At 47.8% G+C, this 11,306-nt stretch overlaps 1 non-coding gene and 1 pseudogene across 1 annotated transcript; one reads left to right on the forward strand and one right to left on the reverse strand.

Annotated features, from left to right (window-relative positions):
- Window positions 1-6,722: 6,722 nt before the first annotated feature.
- Window positions 6,723-6,805, reverse strand: trnal-uag (transfer RNA leucine (anticodon UAG)). Its single transcript has one exon. It is a non-coding gene; the product is annotated as a tRNA-Leu (tRNA).
- A 70-nt stretch (window positions 6,806-6,875) lies between these two features.
- LOC137363032 (histone H2AX-like) lies at window positions 6,876-7,264 on the forward strand (annotated as a pseudogene).
- The last annotated feature ends 4,042 nt before the right edge of the window (window positions 7,265-11,306 follow it).

Raw genomic sequence — 11,306 nt, forward strand, 5'->3', positions numbered from 1 at the left:
GACACTGAAATTGGCGCCTTTTTCGAATTCAAACGTTCTGCCAATTTCGACAATTTAAGCCAATGATTTGCTGCATTTTCCCCAATTCGTGGCTCTGCGATTGGTTAAGAAATGCGAATGGGAAGAGGTTGACCAATTAGAAGTGAGCGCGGGCTCAAGCTGTGGGAATTCCAGGTCCCTGAATGATTGAGCTGAAACTGATCAGTTTCACAACCCCTGTCAGTTTCAGTGCAGGAAACACCGTCTCGGAAGAAATAACATCACAATTGGGTCTGGTTCCAGTGACCGATTCAACGGCTGCTCCAAAATTCCCGGATTCCCTCATTGCAGCAAAATCATTTTGAAATTCTATGAAAACAATGAGTGATTCTGGAGGAGTGATGTGGCTTTTCACTGAGGGTATGTGTCGAATGGGGAAATAACTAAGTGTAGAGCCTCGGGCACTGTTTACACAGCCCGTTTAGAAAAACAAATCCATTGCACATCCTTGCTGCAACTGAAATGTCAATTTCGGGGATTCCAGTTTTCTACACGAATACAGCACAGATTTATTCCAGACAGTTCTGAACAGCCTATCCCAGCTCCCGTTTCCAGCTCATTGCTCTCTCTGTGAGACGGTGGGTGGCTCTTCGAAGAGTGTGTGTTTGCTGGAAAGGGTCGAGTTGTGCGGCCCTGCCGTATCAGAGGGTACACCACATCCATGGCAGTGACCGTCTTGCGCTTGGCGTGCTCAGTGTAGGTGACCGCATCCCTGATCACATTCTCCAGGAAACCTTTCAACTCCCCGTGAGTCTCCTCATAGATCAAACCCGAGATCCGCTTGACCCCGCCACGGCGAGCCAGGCGGCGGATTGCTGGTTTGGTGATGCTCTGGATATTGTCAGGAAGCACTTTGCGGTGCCGCTTTGCTCCGCCTTTGCCTAGTCCTTTCCCTCCTTTACCTCTGCCAGACTTTCTTCTATTAACTTCCAAAATATACTTTATTCATAAAAATCTGTAAAAAAAATACATTACAAAACAGTTCCAAAAAGCACCAAGTCAAACAATACAAACAGTGGAAAGGAGATCAGTTTCCTTCAATACAGGAGTGAGTTGCCTCACAACCCTTCCATTTCATTTCTCATGCCATGTACATTTGACAGCAAACAAATAATTTCTGGCTACAGTTCGAGGGGTTTCCCATGGATCCAGCCCCTCAGTTCACTATGGTGGGGGGACCTTACACTGTGGTCTTTCCCCATTGAGCCTTTGCTGCAGCTGCCCCAAGCTTTAGTGCGTCCCTCAGCACGTAGTCCTGCACCTTGGAATGTGCCAGTCTGCAACATTCGGTGGTGGACAACTCTTTGCGCTGGAAGACCGGCAAGTTTCGAGCAGAGCAAAGAGCATCTTTCAACGAATTGATAGTCTTCCAGCAGCAGTTGATGTTTATCTCGGTGTGCGTCCCTGGGAACAGCCCGTAGAGCACAGACTCCTGTGCTACAGAGCTGCTTGGGATGAACCTCGACAAAAACCATTGCATCTCTTTCCACACCTGCTTTGCAAAGACGCATTCTAGAAAGAGGTGGGCAACTGTCTCTTCCCCACCACAGCCACCTTGAGGGCATTGTGCAGAGGGGGTGAGACTTCGGGCATGCAGGAAGGATCTGACGAGGAGGACTCTTCTCACCATCGGCCAAGCTACATCTTGGTGCTTGTTTGAAAGTTCTGGTGATGGGGCATTCCGCCAAATTACTTTGGAAGTCTGCCCGGGGAACCATCCGACAGGATCCACCATCTTCTTTTCCCGTAGGGCCTTGAGAACATTCTGTGCAGACCAGTGCCTGATGGATTGGTGGTCAAAGGTGTTTTTCCACAGAAACTTTTCCATGAAGGATAGGTGTTACAGCACAGTCCAACTGGATGGAGCGTTCCACGGCAATATGACCAGGCCCATCCTTCGCAACACCGGGGACAGATAGAACCTCAGCATGGAGTGACACTTGGAGTTTGCGTACTGGAGGTCTACACACAGCTTGATACAGCCACACACAAAGGTAGCCATCAGGATGAGGGCGATGTTGGGTACATTTTTCCCGCCTTTCTCCAGAGGTTTGAACATCGTGTCCCTCGGGACCTGGTCCATTTTGGATCCCCAGATGAAGCGGAAAATGGCTCAGGTGATCACCACAGTGCAGGAGTGCAGTATGGGCCAGACCTGCACCACGTACAGTAACCTGACACAATGGGGAGTGTTCGCTGCTCCCACATGTTCAGCTTATGTTGTACCCTGGCTACTCGTTCCTCCCAGGTTTTGGTGCACGCCCCGGCCCTTCCGAACCATACCCCAGCACCTTCAAGTCGGCTGACCTAATGGTGAAGGGGACAAAGGATCGGTCAGCTGAGTTCCCACAGAACATGGCCTCGCTATTGCCGTGTTTAACATTGGCTCCCGATGCCAGTTCGAGCTGGTCACAGATGCTCATCAGTCTGCGCACAGGCAGCGGGTTCAAGCAGAAAACGGCGATGTCATCCATGTACAGGGAGGTTTTAACCTGAGTGCCTCCACTGCCTGGGATTGTTACACTTCTGATTATCGCATTCTTCCTAATTGACTCAGAAAAGGGTCCAATACAGCAAACAAACAAGACAGGGGAGAAAGGACAGCCCTGCCTGACTCCAGATTGGATTGAGAAACTTTCTGATTCCCACCCATTGATTGAGACTGCGCTACTGATGTTTGTGTAGACCAGTTTAATCCAATTGCAGATTCCCTCCCCAAACCCCATTTTGGAAAGTACGTCCATCATGTCGTTGTGCGATATCCTGTCAAAAGCCTTCTCCTGGTCCAGGCTGATGAGGCAGGTGTCCACCCTCCTGTCCCGTACATAGGTGATCGTATCCCTGAGTAGCGCGAGGCTATCAGAGATCTTCCTGCCTGGTATAGTACAGGTCTGATCAGGGTCAATCACCAACTCCAGAGCAGACTTGACTCGACTGGCGATGACTTTTGACAGAATCTTGGAGTCGATGTTAAGCAGTGAGATGAGCCGCCAATTTCTGATTTCTGCCCCCTCCCCCTTCCGCTTGTAGATGAGGGTGATGATACCTTTCCTCATGGATTCTAATATGCTGCCGGCCAGGACCATACTCTGGTATACTGCCAGACTTTTTTTTTTAATTTCCAAAATATACTTTATTCATAAAAATCTGTAAAAATTACATTCCCAAACAGTTTAAAACAGCATCAAGTCAAAAAATACAAACAGTGCAAAGGTGATCAGTTTCCTTCTATACAATCACGAGTTGCCTCACAACTCTTCCATTTCATTGTCATGCCATATACATTTCTACATTTACAGCACACAAAATTTTCCCTATACGGTTCGAAGGGTTTCCCATGGATCCAGCCCCTCCGCTCAGCTTGGTGGGGGGACCTTACATAATGGTCTTTCCCCATTGAGCCTTTGCTGCGGCTGCCCCAAGCTTTAGTGCGTCCCTGCCCACGTTGTCCTGGTCCTTGGAATGTGCCAGTCTGCGACATTCGGTGGTGGACAACTCTTTGCGCTGGAAGACCAGCAAGTTTCGGGCAGACTAAAGGGCGTCTTTCACCGAATTGATAGTCCTCCAGCAGCAGTTGATGTTTGTCTCGGTGTGCGTCCCTGGGAACAGCCCGTAGAGCACAGACTCCAGTGTTATCGAGCTGCTTGGGATGAACCTCGACAAAAACCACTGCATCCCTTTCCACACCTTCTTTGCCAAGACACATTCCAGGAGGGGGTGGGCTACCGTCTCTTCCCCACCACAGCCACCATGATAATTCTTGCCTCAAATCAGTGCACAATAAAAGAGACTGATTCCGTCAGCTTCCTTTTTTTTACAGGCCGCCCGGACCTGGCTGAGAAAGGCAGAGTGAGAGCAGGGAGGGGAGGAGACAAGAGTGAAGATTAAACAGAGAGCGAGAATGAAGGAGACACCCAGAGTGACAGACAGAGAGAGAACGGCACCTTATCTGTCATCTCCACCTCCAGTTTCCTCCGGGCTGCCAATTTCAAACCCTTTATTAACAGTAGAACCGAAACCCAGCTCTCCACGCAAACCCTTCCAGACTCGACCTTCACAGTCAAGGCTTTCCAGAAAGCCGGAGCTTTTAAATATGATCCTGCTACAATTAACACTCAGTAATATTCCCACCAAAACACAATCCATTCTATAACAAGGAACCTCCTCAGTAACATCACCATTTCCACACACATCCGCTTCCAACAGTTTACAAACACCCTATTGCAGCTGTTTGGGGAATCTCCTGTGTTAAGATTGGAGTTGGAAAGCGGCCTTTACCCGGCAGTGTTATCGTCTCACACTGAATCTGCCAGACATCCTGTTCTCTTTATTGCGAGAGAGAAAGCACGGATTTAGGAAATGTTCATTTGAAATGATCTCTATTGAGAACGAGCCCGGCCGTGGGACAGGTATTCCAGTGCAAAGAGCTGTCCATGACCGAGTGTTGCAGACTGGCACATTCCAACATTCAAGACTATGTGCTGTGGGACGGCATTAAAGCTTCGGGAAGCCACCATGGAGTCTCAATAGAAAGGCGACAGACTAAGGCCCTCGTGCAGCGAGAGGCTGGAACCTGTGTAAAACCGCTCGGGCTGTTTGCACCAGAGAATGTTTGATGTGTAATGTAAATACTGTAAATATAACCTGTGCAGGCAGGGATAGTGAGATACCTCATGTACATTATTGAAGGAAACTGATCTGTATTGTACCTTATGTAATATTAAATTTGAACTGCTTTGCAATGTAATTGCACAAATTATATGAATAAAATACATATTGTGCAAAAGAAAGCAGCTTTCCTGTCAACACACACCTTGTCTCAGGGCACAACTTTCCTGTGATCTTGTCACACCCAACTTCGCTCTATATCTTCTGACACGCACACTTTACAGTCTGTCATTTCCAAAAACAAGCATTCTAAAATCAAAAGACCTTTTGTTTATTTCTCCTTTCTTTTCATTTCTCCTCTATTCTTCTCAATCACTCCCTTCAACAGTCCTATTCAGATCAAGGTGGAATGTGAATAGTGTCACAACTCACCTCTGACACTATTATTACCCTTCTCTTCTCTTGTCTTATTCAATGGGAAAGTTTTATTCACCAGTCTGTTGCTGTTTTACACTCTTGCCATACCATCTGGTATTGCATCCATCTGAATTCTGTGCTTTCATGGCCTTATATTTCTTTTCCACTTCTGGATGATTTGTTTGCTTCAGTTCCATTCAACCAGGCTGGACCACAGGGAAGCTTAGAACAAAGAACAAAGAACAGTCCAGCACAGGAACAGGCCATTCGGCCCTCCAAGCCTGCGCCGATCTTGATGCCTGCCTAAACTAACACCTTCTGCACTTCCGTGGCCAATATCCCTCTATTCCCTTCCTATTCATGTATTTGTCAAGATGTCTCTTAAACGTCGCTATCGTATCTGCTTCCACCACCTCCCCTGGCAGCAAGTTCCAGGCACTCACCACCCTCTGTGTAAAAAACCTGCCTCGCACATCCCCTCTAAACTTTGCCCCTCGCACCTTAAACCCATGTCCCCCAGTAACTGACTCTTCCACCCTGGGAAAAAGCTTCTGACTATCCACTCTGTCCATGCCGCTCATAACTTTGTAAACCTCTATCATGTCGCCCCTCCACCTCCGTCGTTCCAGTGAAAACAATCTGAGTTTTTCCAACCTCTCCTCATAGCTGATGCCCTCCAGACCAGGCAACATCCTGGTAAACCTCCTCTGTACCCTCTCCAAAGCCTCCACGTCCTTCTGGTCGTGTGGCGACCAGAATTGCACGCAATATTCGAAGTGTGGCCTAACTAAGGTTCTGTACAGCTGCAACATGACTTGCCAATTTTTATACTCTATACCCCGACTGATGAAGGCAAGCATGCCGTTTGCCTTCTTGACTACCTTATCCACCTGCGTTGCCACTTTCAGTGACCTTTGCCTTGGGTGGGTCCACGTTGATCCATTACATTCAGAATCAACTCCTTGAAATAACTCCATAGTACAACTACAGTAACCACACAGAATCTGCTTCAAACACTCCTCCACATTTTATCTGTTCTGACTGTCAACACCTCCAGCTCTTTGGTTTAAGTGGAACCCATCAGGTTTGTATAGGCTCCTTCTATTCTGAAAGCTGTAGAACTGGTTCAGGGAATTCAGCCCTGTTTCTCTACTCTAAAGGCTCAGCCATGCTTGATCTGCGTGGTATTTTGCTTTTATTGCAACGTTACAAGACCTCCAATCCTCTGGAAAACGATGGTCAGACCTTCCACTATTTCTTCCCTGGCTTCATTCAACAGCCTGGGGTACATTTCATCTGGTCCTGGTGATTTATCCACATTCAAGGATGCTCATCCCATTAAGACTTCCTCTCTCCTTAACTTATCTCGTCCAATACTTCACACTCCTCCTCCTTCATAACAATATCTGCATCACCCCCTCATTTGAGAAGACAGCAATGTATTCATTAAGGATATTGGCAACATCTTCCACCCCGACACAAAGGTTACATTTTTGATGTCTTCTGTGCCCTGCTGTTTGCTCAGTTGCCTCTTACTCTGATGTTTTGATGCAACATCTTTGGGTCCATTGTTATTTTGCTTGTCCATGTTCTTTCCTGTTCTCTCTTTGTTCTTCACCTCTGCTCCCAAACGCCTCCAGAGCAGTCAAAACACAAGGTGTCAGAAGTGGGATTTGAACCCACGCCTCCAATGGAGACTGCGACCTAAACGCAGCGCCTCAGACCGCTCGGCCATCCTGACCGCCTACTGGTCATCATTAATGCTAAGGAAATTATTCATTCTTTGTGAAAGTATTTGTGAGATTGTGGAAATGTCTGGAAGAGGAAAGACCAGCGGGAAAGCTCGGGCCAAGGCCAAGTCTCGCTCCTCCCGGAAGGACTGCAGTTCCCGGTGGGCCGTGTTCACAGGCTCCTGAGAAAGGGTAACGATGCTGAGCGTGTGGGTGCTGGAGCCCCGGTCTATCTGGCTGCTGTGCTCGAGTATCTGACCGCTGAAATCCTCGAGCTGGCCGGTAACGCGGCCCGGGACAACAAGAAGACCCGCATCATCCCCAGACACCTGCAGCTGGCCGTCCGCAACGACGAGGAGCTCAACAAGCTGCTGGGAGGGGTGACTATCGCTCAGGGCGGGGTGCTGCCGAATATCCAGGCCGTGCTGCTGCCCAAGAAAACCAGCGCTCAGAGCTCCCAGAAAAAGTAAAGCGGCCAAAATGTCATCTAATAAACCAAAGGCTCTTTTCAGAGCCACCCACAGTCTCTGTGAAAGGGCTGGTTACTGTCAGGAGGGAGTCAGTGATGGAGTTATTGTAACAGTGGATTGACCTGTTTCACATCTGTCCAGGTGTGTTTTCAGTTTCCTCTCTGTATTTCGCTCTGTTTCTCTGCTCACACATCTCCCCCTCTAGTTAAGTGAAGAAGTGAACTACAGGGTGTCAGAATCAACAATTTAATAAATCACGCTGCCTTCGATTTGATAAATCCCGAGATTATCCCGGTACATTAACGGGAACTGGTTCGGAGCTGATGAATTAATTTAATAATGGAAGTGTCCGGGTTAATTCTCTGTTTTTCATTTGGACAGTTTGAATTGTGTTTTTTTTTTCTCTCCGGTGATCTGAGCGCCGCTTCTCAATGAGAATCTGCTCCCAGAACAGAGTAAATGCAGGAAGAAAGAAGCCATTCTCCGGCTGTGTGTTTCTCTCCTAACCTGATCTGTTTAGACCGCACTGTTCCCAGAGGACGGAATCAGTGAGAGTTGTGCACACACAGGAGCTGAGTCCACTGCAGCGCTTTAATATGTGCCTTCTTCCCGGCCCTCCCTATTCTCCGGACACAACGTTGTTTGTTCCCCCGGCGGCGGGGTAGAGTCGGGGATTCTCTCCCCGCAGTGTCAGTGGCTGCAGCCCCGGAGAACTGGCGTTTTCAGTCAGAGTGACCGAGATACCTTACAGGACTCTCCCCCTGAATTTGTGAACTGAGACTACACCGAACACATCCCCAGTTTGAGTGAGGGCCGGACATCCTTCTGTTTTATTACAGAGAGTGGGGAAAGGGCTGGGTGGAGGGGAGTCACCAGGGATCCTGGATTTGCTCCAAATCATTTCCATGTGGAATCTGCAGGCGGGGCCGGGACAGGGATCATTTGATCAGGGGATCAGCTCTTTCCTGAGAGATGTGGGTGGCTCTGAGAAGAGTCTTTGTGTTCAGATGTTTACAAGTTTCCCGCGCTCTTTCACTTCTTTCCAGACCCTGCTTTCTGAGCCTTCGCTGCTTTCGGCTTGACCTTGCTCTTCCATGTCTGCACTTTCTTCAGCGCCTTTCCGCCCGCCGCACTCTTGCCTTTTTTGACCTTCTTCGCAGGAGACTTTTTCTGAAGCACTGCTTTCTTCACCGCCTTATTTGGCGTTGCCGCCGCCTTGCTGCTCGTTTTCTTGGCTGTTACTTTCTTTGTTGTCACTTTCTTGGCTGCTGGTTTCTTCAGCAATGATTTCTTGTCTGCTGGTTTCTAACGAAGGAGTTATTGTCTGCTGGTTTCTTCACTAAAGATTTCTTGGCTGCTGATTTCATCACTAAAGATTTATTGTCTACTGGTGTCTTCACTAAAGATTTCTTAGCTGCTGGTTTCTTCACTAAAGATTTCTTGTCTGCTGGTTTCTTCACTAAAGATTTCTTGGCTGCTGGTTTCTTCATGAAAGATTTCTTGTCTGCTCGTTTCTTCATGAAAGATTTCTTGTCTGCTGGTTTCTTCACTAAAGATTTCTTATCTGCTGGTTTCTTCACTAAAGATTTCTTGGCTGCTGGTGTCTTCGCTAAAGATTTCTTGGTTGCTGGTTTCTTCACTAAAGATTTCTTGTCTGCTGGTTTCTTCACTAAAGATTTCTTGTCTGCTAGTTTCTTCACCTTCTTTCCCACTTTTCCCTGGGTTTTCCTTCTTGCTGATTTTGAAGGAGCCGGAGGCTCCCTGTCCCTTGCTCTGCACCAGGGAGCCTTTGTTCACATTCCTCTTGATACTTTGCTTGATCTGGGTCCTGAGCTTCTCCACATCGACACCGCTGCTACCCAGAGCCTTCTTTATGGCGGCCAGGGACATCCCCTTGCGATCGCTGAAAGCCGGCACAATCTTGAGGATCTGTTCGCCCAACGGGAGACCGGCTGGCTTGTTCCGGAGAGCCGCCTTCTTCTTCTTGGGGGTCTTGACTTGGGCGGCGGCGGCGGCTGGAGGAGCCGTTTGGGCTGCTCGACTATCGGACATGTCCGGGACTCTGCACAAATTCTCACTGTCAGTGTGAACTGGGTCAGAAATGAAGCCGGTGATGGTGGCACAGAGCAACTTCAAGGCAGAGAGAGGACGGGGCGGAGACAAGCTGCTGTCAGCTCTTGGCTCCTGCTGTCTCTCTGTGTTTCTCTCTCCTCACAAACTCTACAATTACATTGAAATTCAGAGACTCCAGACTTCCAGACTAGATCTTTCCTGTCTCTCACTCCAGTATGTTTGCTGTTGAAAAGCTTTCACTAGGATTGAGGACTCCATTTTCCATTTAACCTGGTTTTATTGCTGCACTGACCGCCCTCTCTCACCCCTCGCTGACATGTTCTCTACTTTTCAACTGAAATCTTGAAATTAAAAAAAATGATCCCGAATTCCCACTTTGGGGCTGAGCAGGGAGCAGGGCGGTTCTTTGACTGGAAAATCATTTGATTTTACACAAGAATGACTCTGAAATCCGGCGATGAGAGCGGACCCACAAACACAGTGGCTTCAGACTAACCCGCCCTCCCCTTTAATACAATCTCTCTTCCACATCTGCATATTCACAGGACAAACTGTTCCCTGAATGTAGAGTTCCCAGGACAGGTTTTCCCCTCCGCTCGGTCTGTGCTGCGGATTCTCGGGGGTGAGTTGTATTTTCTCAGCTCAGTCAGTGTTAAACAGTCTGGGGCCGGCGCTCCGAATATTGTCTGTTAATCAGAGTCCGCTACAAGAGCCAATCACAGTTGTGACTTTTTTTATTCGTTCATCGGATTTGGGTGTGAGTCCAGAACCAGGGGTCATAATCTAAGGATACGGGGTAAACCTTTCAGGTTGTCCTTTCTCTCTCTGCCGACACCCACCCCCGGTCTCCTCTCTCCCTCTTACTCTCCTCTCTCTCTCTCCCTCTCTCTGACAGTTGCAGAGAGCGAGAACTCTCAGCTTTATGGTTAGTCTTTTTTAAAAAATCGCAGCCGTCAGTTTCACAGCTGACAGGTGCTTTGAGCAGAGACAGCACTTCCGAAACTCGGACAAGCTCGGGTTTTTCTGGAGGGCTTTGAAATGAAATCAGAACTGCCGGAAAGCTCCGAACTTGTCCGAGGTTCTGAAACGTTGTCTCTGCTCTCAGGACCTGTCAGCTGTGAAACTGACGGCTGCGATTTGATTGAAAGTCAGACTGGTCTGGAAGAAGAAGCCAATGGGAAATTTCTCATCCCTGAAATTATCAGTCACGGACCGAATTGTTTCAACGTGGACACTGGTGTCCATGTACAGACATGTTGCCAACCCCTGTTCTTCACACAGACTTACCAATCACACACTGATCAACGCCAACAAATAATTTGACTTTTTTTATTGAAGACTGACAATACTATATACAATTTACAGGCACATCTTACCGGGGATCATCCCATCTCCCACTCTGTGTCACATACTGTATGACATCAATTCCTGAAGTGATGATGCACACACGAGTTACCAATTCCTTGAAACAAAGAGTAGGCCATTTTCTCATTGGCAGGATGTGACTGGTGGAGTGCCACAAGGATCAGTGCTTGGGGTTCAATTATTTACTATCTATATTAATGACATAGAGGAGGGGGCAGAGTGTAATATATCCAAATTTGCTGATGATACAAAAATAGGTAGGGCATGTTGTCATGAAGACATAAGGAATCTCCAAGGGGATATAGATAGGTTGAGTGAGTGGGCAAAAACTTGGCAGATGGAGTTTAATGTAGGAAAGTGTGAGGTCATACACTTTGGTAGGAAGAATCAAAATGCATTATATAAATAGACAGAGACTCCAAAAAAGAGGGATCTGGGTGTTCTTGTGATTGAAACACAAAAAGTTAGCATGCAGGTGCAGCAAGTAATTAAGAGGGCAAATGGAATTTTGGCCTTTATTGCTAGGGGGCTGGAGTTTAAAAATAGGGAAGTCTTGTTAAAGCTGTACAGTTTGTTGGTGAGGCCACACCTGGAGTGCTGTGTA

The sequence above is a fragment of the Heterodontus francisci genome, unplaced genomic scaffold (assembly GCF_036365525.1).
Source record: "Heterodontus francisci isolate sHetFra1 unplaced genomic scaffold, sHetFra1.hap1 HAP1_SCAFFOLD_51_2, whole genome shotgun sequence".
NCBI classification, from domain to species: Eukaryota; Metazoa; Chordata; class Chondrichthyes; order Heterodontiformes; family Heterodontidae; genus Heterodontus; species Heterodontus francisci.